The sequence below is a fragment of the Gekko japonicus genome, unplaced genomic scaffold (genome assembly GCF_001447785.1).
Source record: "Gekko japonicus isolate JY-2015 unplaced genomic scaffold, Gekko_japonicus_V1.1 scaffold2308, whole genome shotgun sequence".
NCBI lineage: Eukaryota > Metazoa > Chordata > Lepidosauria > Squamata > Gekkonidae > Gekko > Gekko japonicus.
The window spans coordinates 58,280-66,644 of record NW_015169248.1 but is presented as its reverse complement, the minus strand read 5'-3'; positions in this window follow the sequence as shown (position 1 = coordinate 66,644).

Here is an 8,365-nt window from a genome sequence, read left to right as displayed (position 1 = left end):
TTATTTTCCTTGTTTAGCTACTTCACTGTAAATATGTTTTAATATTATATTTTTATTATTATTATTTTATTTTATATATATTAGATACCGGACAACAACAAGTTTTGAGGTTTATTACAATGTAAGTTGTCCAAAGCTCTAAAAAGAAGCAGTTCTGAACAGAATTACTTGAAAATATGCAAAATTTACATATGTTAAGATGTGTGCATTTAAGCATAAGTTTACACTGTTCTCGATTTTACTGTTAACCTTTTGTCTAAATACAATAAAAATATTTAAATATTTGTTTTTAAAAAATCGTCACTTCCTGTTCTCTGCTTTTGGGCTTTATAGATCCATTTAATAGTTCTTTTTAAAAAAGCGCGGGGGGGGGGGGGGGATCCATTGACTTGTAAACAACAAATGGATGGCCGGTGAAGAGAGAATGTTCCCCAGGAAACAGGAGCCCTATAAATAAACATGGCCAGGTATTAAAAATAATGCCGTGATCACAGCCTTTCCCCTCAGCCTCCCTTTCAATTCAGCATCATTCCTGCAAGGGTATCTGCTTTGATGTGTGGCCGCGACAAGCAGCCCGCTCAGAGCCTTCCTTTCGTTTCCCCCTCAAGGGAGCAAACAAGCATTTGATTTATTTCAAATATATTCATATCCCAATTTTTGTGGTCGCTCCCTAAGCTGTTTGACAGTATACTCAAAGCACAGCCTCATTAAGTCAGCTGAAATCTGGGTGTGGGTACCAGTTTGGTGTGAGAACCAGTTTGGTGTCCCAGTTAAGTGCGCAGGTTCTAATCAGGGAGAACCGGGTTTGATTCCTGACTCCTCCTCTTGCAGCTGCTGGATGACCTTGGGCAAGCCGTAGTTCGGTCAGAGCTGTTCTTGAACAAGAGTAGTTTCTGTCAGAGCTCTCTCAGCCCCACCTGCCTCACGGGATGTCTGTTGTGGGGAGGGGAAGGGAAAGGAGTTTGTAAGCTGCTCTGAGACTCCTTTGGGTAATGAAGGCCGGGGTATAAATCCAGTCTCTTCTTCTTCTTCTTCTACCACAGCACCCACCAACACCTCTCCTGGCACCCACCAAATGTTTTTATAAAGTGGGTGGGGCCAAGTGGGGCTTCAGCCCAGCAAGGCTTTTGATTGGTTGATGGACATTTAGCTTTGCAGGTTTTTTAAAAGGTTGCTTTCGTAGCATCTGCCACCACAATGCAAAGCTCTTCACTGTGGTGATGATGAAGAAGAAGTGGTTCTATACCCCACTCTTTACTACCTGAAGGAGTCTCAGAGCAGCTAACAATCTCCTACCCTTCCTCTCCCCCCAACAGACACCCTGTGAGGTAGGTGGGACTGAGAGAGCTCTGAGAGAACTGCTCTTGAGAGAACAGCTCTGAGAGAACTGTGGCTTGCCCAAGGTCACCCAGCTGGCTTCATGCGGAGCAGTGGGGAATCAAACCAGTTCTGAAGATTAGAGTCCGCCACGTTTAACCACTACACCAAGGTGGCTTTCTGTGTGACAGAAGGTATGCTGTGGCAGCCATTTTAAAGCTGGCTCCACCTCATGCAGCAGCCATTTTGTGACAGATACTGTGAGGAGCTTGAGAGTCCTGTGAGGCTACCTCTGTCATTGGAGAAACAGACTTTGCAGGGGCCAAAAGTGTTTTTCCCCAGGTACATTTGGCCCCTAAGAATCCCCTCTATTTGGAAATGGCTGATCTGGCCTTGCTGTTCCATGCCACTAGTAACAACGTCTATACTGGGTTGCTCCACAAAACTGCAATTAGTGCAAAAAGGAGCAGCTCATCCATTATCAGCGTGGGCCACAAATATCATACCACCCCTTTTTGCGGTCTTTTCCAATAGGCATTGGTTGCCTATTAATTTCCAAGTCAAGATGTTGGCGTTATGGTCACCACACCTCTAAAACGATATTATAACATTGGAAAAAAGTGCAGAAAAGCTCAACTAATTTATTACACGTTGGTGTTATGGTCACCACACCTCTAAAACGATATTATAACATTGGAAAAAAAGTGCAGAAAAGCTCAACTATGGCCCCGGTAACATGGGAGGTTTTGCCATGCAAAAGGGACGGATCGGGGGCGCAGCAAACAGGCGCGATCACACCGCAACATCTGGGAAGCGGTGCGCACCCGTCCCCGATCCGTCCCTTCAGCCCAGTAACGCAGAGCAAAAAAGAACCTTGTAAAGAGAAGGACTTACCTGAAACGCCGCAGCAAGCTGCGCGGCCGTCGGATCGCAGGAGCGCCCATCTTCAGCAGCATTCGAGGCTCCCGGGTGAACTGCGCATGCGCACACATGCGCAGCCGGCTGCTTCACTCTCCCTTCCGTGGCTCCCCCCCGGCATCTGATCGTGCCAGGGAGCAACTGCACAGCGGCTCAGGGGATCTGTCTGATCCCGCCGCCGCACGTCTTTTTTGGTGCGGCTCTAAAAAGCCGCACTTTGGCCGCGTCAATTTCCCCCGTGTGACCAGGGTCCCTAATGATTAAGGGGATGCAACACCTTCCCTATGAAGAAAGGTTAAAGAGGTTATGGCTCTTTAGCTTGGAGAAACGACAACTGAGGGGTGACATGATCGAGGTTTACAAAGTTATGCATGGGATAGAGAAGGCAGAGAAAGAAATACTTGTCTCCCTTTCTCACAATACAAGAACTCGTGGGCATTCAATGTAATTAAAGAGCAGTTTGTAAGCTGCTCTGAGACACCTTTGGGTAGTGAAGGGCGGGGTACAAATCCAATCTTCTTCTTCTCTTCTTCACTACTGCAGCACCCTGGATCGACACCTTCATTGAGCTATCCACTACAACCCCGAGATCTTTTTCCATCTCAGTATCCGCAAGTGAAGACCCCATTAGCCAGTTTGGTGTAGTGGTTAAGAGCGCGGACTCTAATCTGGGAGAACCGGGTTTGATTCCCCACTCCTCCACTTGCACCTGACTGGATGACCTTGGGCAAGCCATAGTTCTGATAAGAGCTGTCCTTGAAAAAGAGCAGTTTCTGTCAGAGCTCTCTCAGCCCCACCTGCCTCACAGGGTGTCTGTTGTGGGGAGGGGAAGGGAAAGGAGTTCTTCTTCTTCTCTTCTGCTTGAAGTTGGGATTTCTTTTTGTCCCCGTGTGCATCACCTTACACGTGCCAACACTGAACGCCATTTTCCACACTGTCACCCACTCACCCAGTTTGTGGAGCTCTTCTTGGAGCTCTTCACAGTTAGCGTAACACACGTCCCCTCCAAACAGTACAAAGAGATGGCTTTGCAGACGTTACACATATGAGGGATCTCAGAAAAAGTGAAAAAGTTACCAGGACCAGCCCATACGTGATGTCGCAGGGGCACTGTGATTGGAGATTTACATGAAGGTTGGCATGTGGCGTTCAGTATAAGGAATTAAGTAGACCTCCGTGTGGGAGTAATAGGCAAGTGGATATGGGAAAACCTGTAAGGCACATTTTAGAAATACAGCTGAAAAGTACGCAGACGGAGATTGATTTCAGCAAAGTGTACTTTATTCGATCAGGAACAAGACGACTTTGGCCGGCTCGCAGGCCGGCTTCTATTTCCCGAGAAACCGCCACCCAAAACACACACACCCCACTTCCCAATAGGTTATTTACAGGGGCCGAGAGTCCCATTGGCTCTCAGCCCCCTGATTGAAGCGGACTAGGATCCACATAGTCCATTGTCTCTTGGAGCGAAGCTCGACGTTTGTCTCTGGACTTGTCTGGACTTGTCTGGACTGGATACATTACAACAGCAAACATGGGCACTCCAGTATCCTTTATTTCTGCAGCTTTATCTGTCCTTCCTGAGATATTTATTCAACATCAGCACCCGGGGCTTTGTGAGCGCAATGTATGGCAATTACAGAGCTTCAGTCCCCATAGGGCTAAATATCTGTGTGCTCAAACAAAGGACAGAAATCCTTGACAGAAATGCAGTTAAATGCTCGAGCGGCCCAACACACTCACCTCTGCAATAGTCTGTCACTCCGACAGTTTCTGTGAAATTAAGGGAAGTCAGCGAAAAGAGGAAAAAGCAATTTTAAGATGAGTTAGAATGACCGACTGGGCAAGATCATCCCGGGCTTTGGGGTTTGATGTCGGCAATTTTCTGATCACGCCCATAACAAAACGGCGGTTTTTAGTTAAATTCCAAAAGGGAAAGTTAAAAGGAATAAGGGGAAAGAAATCAGCAGAGAGACTGAACTAAGAAGGAGGTTGGAACTGGAAGGGGATTCGTTTTGGCTCGACTTGCCAAAGCTCCCTCTAAGCTGTGTGAGTCTTGTGAGCAAAAATTCTCCTTTGTGAGCGACTGACATTAAAGTTGTGAGCGAGCGATTTGGCTGCTGCATAAATTAGTTTGCTCTGGAGCCATCCTTCCTGAGCGAAGACGAAAATGTGTGAGCCGGAGGCTAAAAAGCTGCGAGCCAGCTCACACTAACTCAGCTTAGAGGGAACACTGGCTGTGGTAGTTCAGGGTGGCGAGCTATGTACCTGTCGGGTGAAAGTTTAATCATTCTAAGGTTGTGTTAGACTCCGTTGACTGATACAGAGGATTGGAGTCTGCTGGGTAAACATACAGGAGTGAAGAAAACATAGAGAGGGAGACATGGGGTGGGGGGTGGGGGGTGGAAGGACCTTGAAAAGTTTCACTAAGGCTGTAGTGTATCCAGCCTGACATGTCTGGCTGGCTCAGGCACAAGAAGAGAAGAAGAAGAAGAAGAGAAGAGATTGGATTTATACCCCGCCCTTCACTTGGAGTCTCAGAGCGGCTTACAAACTCCTTTCCCTTCCCCTCCCCACAACAGACACCCTGTGAGGGGGGGGGGGCTGAGAGAACTCTGACACAAACTGCTCTTTTTCAAGGACAGCTGTGCCAGAGCTTGTGACTGACCCAAGGTCACATCAGCAGGTGCACGTGGAGGAGTGGGGAATCAAACCCGGTTCTCCCAGATTAGAGTCCGCACACTTAACCACGGCACCACTAGCTTCATGCCAAAAGACAATGGGCCAGTAGGATCCTAGCCAGGCCCAATGAAAGGGCTAGGTCCCCAGCCGGGAGGCCAATAGGTCTCTCGGTTACTGTAAATAGCCTATCGGGAGTGGGGGGTGTGTTTGGTGTGTTTGGTGGCGGGTTTTCTGAAGGATATATAAGCCGGCCTGCGAGCCAGCCAAGTGTCTTTGTTCCGGACTAATAAAGGTATGCTTAGCTGAAATCACTCTCCGTCTGCATACTTTTCAAAGGCCGATTCTGCACCGATCTGTTTCCTCGCAGTTTTTCCACAGCCATGTCAGGAAGTTAATCTCCCTGCCAGCATGCGTCTCGGCAGCGGGTTGGTAAATCACTGTGGAGCTGCTCCCTCGGCCGAGCCACCCGCGGAGGTGAATCAAGTGGGCTTTCTATTTGCACCTGTATCTCATTGGCTGCAGCAGGACTAGGTGCGGAGGTCACTGACTCATGCACCAGCAGGGGCAAGCTGTCAACTCCCAAGGTGTCAGAGGGGCCGGGTTCCAGCTCTGGTGATGCCGGCGACTCTGGTTGCGCTGCCAACTGGGGCAGGGGCCCGGCGCGGTTGCCATCGCCCATGACAGCCCCCCCAGCTCCAGTTTCTGCTGCAGAGATTCTCTGTGACTTTGATTCTGTTCTGTTGGGCTTCTATTGCCCTTGCTTTTTTGCTGTCTTTCCCCTCCATTGGAAGCAAAAGGACGGGGGTACCTTATGGGGGGGCTGTAATTTGAACCCTGCGAATCCAATCTTCGCCAAACATGGAGGGCAGATAGAGTAGAGTCAGCTGGAGATCTCTTGTGAGTTGGTGTCTCTGGCATCCTGGGAGACTGTTCTACTGCTTCACAAACCAAACACAAAAGCCTTTACATCAGACAATAGCACTACAGATAAGATTAGAATTTCGACAACCTCCTCAGGAAGCAGGAAACCTCCTCAGGAAACAAAAGAACCTCCTCAGGAAAGCTCCTCCATTAGCCTGTCCATAGCCTGGGGGACTCCTACAAGACAATGACTCATCCCTGCCCACCTTCTGGAGTAGATATAAGAACATAAGAGACGCCAATGTTGGATCAGGCCAAAGGCCCATCCAGTCCAACACTCTGTATCACACAGTGGCCAGAAATACCAGGTGCCATCAGGAGGTCCACCAGTGGGGCCAGGACATTAGAAGCCCTCCCACTGTTGATCCCCCCCCAAGCACCAAGAAGACAGAGCATCACTTGCCCCAGAGCCCCTATCTATACCTTGTGGCTAATAGCCACGGATGGACCTCTGCTCCATATGCTTATCTAATTCCCTTTTGAAGCCGTCCATACTTGTAGCCGCCACCACTTCCTGTAGCAGTGAATCCCATGTGTTAATCACTCTTTGGGTGAAGACGTTTACTGTCTCCAGAACCAAACAAAGGTTAGTGAAGAAGAGGGCCACTTTTAAAACCGATCTAATAAAAGTGGGAAAAGATACATGCCACAGTATTCACAAGTAAAAAGCAGTGTGAATACTGTGGCAACACAATCAAAGAAGGAAATTTTTGGACCACAAGTCTACTTTATAATCACTGGGCTAGTGATAACACTTTAAAGGCCTTATGTGCATATTGACCCTGTGCCTGGTGATTTTATTTTTGAACAATTTACTTTATGGTCCTTATTGAATTTATACTTTGTATATATTCTTGATTGTGTGTATGTGAATATATGTATTAGCCATTTTGCCACATATATATGACCTCTGAGGAAGGCCTATTTGGCTGAAACACGTAAGGTCAAGCTTTTAAGCCCTTGGTATTGTAATGTTTTATATATAATTATTGTAAATGGGCCCCTGTATATGTTTTAAAATGTGTTATTAATAAATACATGTATCTTTCCCCACTTTTATTAGATAGGTTTTAATATTGGCCCTCTCCTCCACTAACCTTTGTTTGGTTCTGGATTCTATTGTAAGGTTCAGTTTTTTTCCCCTTTTTGTTTCTGGAAGTTTACTGCCTACCATTTTCTTCTCACCTTGACACAGAGAGTATTCCATTTTTCTGTGTTTATACCTCTGAGGATGCCAGCCACAGCTGCTGGCGAAACGTCAGGTCCTACAATGCCAAGACCACGGCCAGACAGCCCGGAAAATCTACAGCAACTAATGAATTCCAGCCGTGAAAGCTTTCGACAACATATCAAACTAGTTTGCTTAGTCCCTAAAAGTTCACAAACCGGGTACACCGTGAAACATCAGGAACTGCATCCTAGTTTATATGTGACACTCATTTTGGTTCTCTCCTTATTGTCTCAATATATTAGATCATATTCTGTACACTTGTGATATATATATATATATATATTTATGCCATGTGCACATATAATACTGATGGCTGCACTCTAATGCTGCAAATGCATACATTTTACAGAATGACATTTAGCATGAGTGTTAAGGGGGGAAAAAACACACACCACAGGTTGAATACCCAGCAGGGAGAAGCAAAATGGAAATGAGAATTTTGGGTGGAAAATTAAAGCAGGGCTGAAATCTTCCAAATTATCCCTTGCACCTGATGCTTGTCGGCGCACCCCATCAATAAATTAAATGACCCTTTGATGGAATGAAGTGGCTGGCCCTAAACCAGCGTATGCTAATTCCGATCTCGTCCCACAGAAACCAATTTACGAGGAGCCGAAGTCCCCCGGCTTCGAGAGGGGCTTCCCACTGATTTGAATGATATTTAGTAATGGATTGGAGCGGCTATATAAAAGGTGGGTGGGTGGGGAGTGGGTAAAGAATAGGCCAGAAGAAAGCTTCTATCAGTAGCTAACACAATATAAAGGGAATTATTTTAAAGGTTGACTTTCAGGTCTGGGAGCTTTTCAAATCACTGGTGCAGTAGCCTGGAAAACAGAACAGAAATGGCAATCTCCTATAATTCACCAGTCGGCCATAATTTAGACTCCCATTTCATATCCCCCTAAAAGGTACTGTCTCTTTCAAATGTTATTGGAATGTAGCGTCCTCTTACAAGTGTGAAAACAGAGTAATTGCAACCTGCTGGGGTTGGGTTTTTTTTTTTTAACTGGCTGTATAATCCCCTTAGATCTTCCAATTCTTTAAAAGCTTGGCATTTGACACCGGCAAAGCCTTGCATAAGAGAAGAAGAACACAGGGAGGGGGAGTGTTTTATGCCTCTTTTTCATTGCAAATTAAAACATGGCTCAATGCAATGAAAGACACTCTGGAACCGTCAGGGGTCGTTTCGTAGAAAAAGAGCTAGGGGAACTCATTAGCATAACTCATTAGCATATGCCACACCCCCTGACATCACTGGAAGTGTGTCATAAGGCCACACCCCCCGCCCCCAACGGT